Genomic DNA, 836 nt, shown 5'->3' with positions numbered 1-836 from the left:
ATTTTATTAAGGCATGTATAACTCACACACAAAAATATATGATATTAATAATACAAAAAATTTAATGCGTACATTAGCATGTTTAAAACACTATTACCCTCAAAATATTTAGAAATTTATTTGATGCAATTTCTTTTTAATATACTAACTCAAACACAACAAATAAGAGAAACTCAATGTATTTAATATCAGCATTACTCATACATTATATTCAACACTAGTCATATATACCTTACCAAATCAGTCCTCAATATGTGTTGTGATTGTCAACTTTTATAGCACATAGGTTGAAATCTACAAGTTTTTTTGCAGATGGTTTTGAAGTTGTTGTTTTCTTCTTTTTGTCCTAATATATTCAGAAGCCAGCTAGGCAACTGATGAAATATTGTTGTTACCTACCAATGTTCTTCATTTGGGTACTGTTAATATGATTTAGATTGAGAATTCTAAGTTTTTTTTATTTTAAAAAAAAAAAAGACTGTCCCATTCTGATTTATGATCCTGCCTGCCACATGTTCTCCCTCTCCATGAAGATAAACAAAAATTTAAGCAAGTGGATATCAATACTAATTAAAATGTTAATTAGTACAGTTACATGATTAATTAAAGAGTTAACTATATTTGATAAATACATAGGTTAATTAAGTAATTGCACCCCATGATGTCTCTCCATCATGGGTGTTAAGAGTGTTCCACCAATAAATATTACTCCGTTAGGAAAATTACAACACTTAAAAAGGTAATTATGGTTTGCTATACCAAAAATAATTTTTAGCAGCAACTAATTAACGATAATATATATATATATATATATATATATATATATATATATATAT

This window comes from Solanum pennellii, chromosome 4, assembly GCF_001406875.1.
Source record: "Solanum pennellii chromosome 4, SPENNV200".
In the NCBI taxonomy this organism is placed as follows: domain Eukaryota; kingdom Viridiplantae; phylum Streptophyta; class Magnoliopsida; order Solanales; family Solanaceae; genus Solanum; species Solanum pennellii.
Note: the sequence above shows the minus strand (reverse complement) of the source record.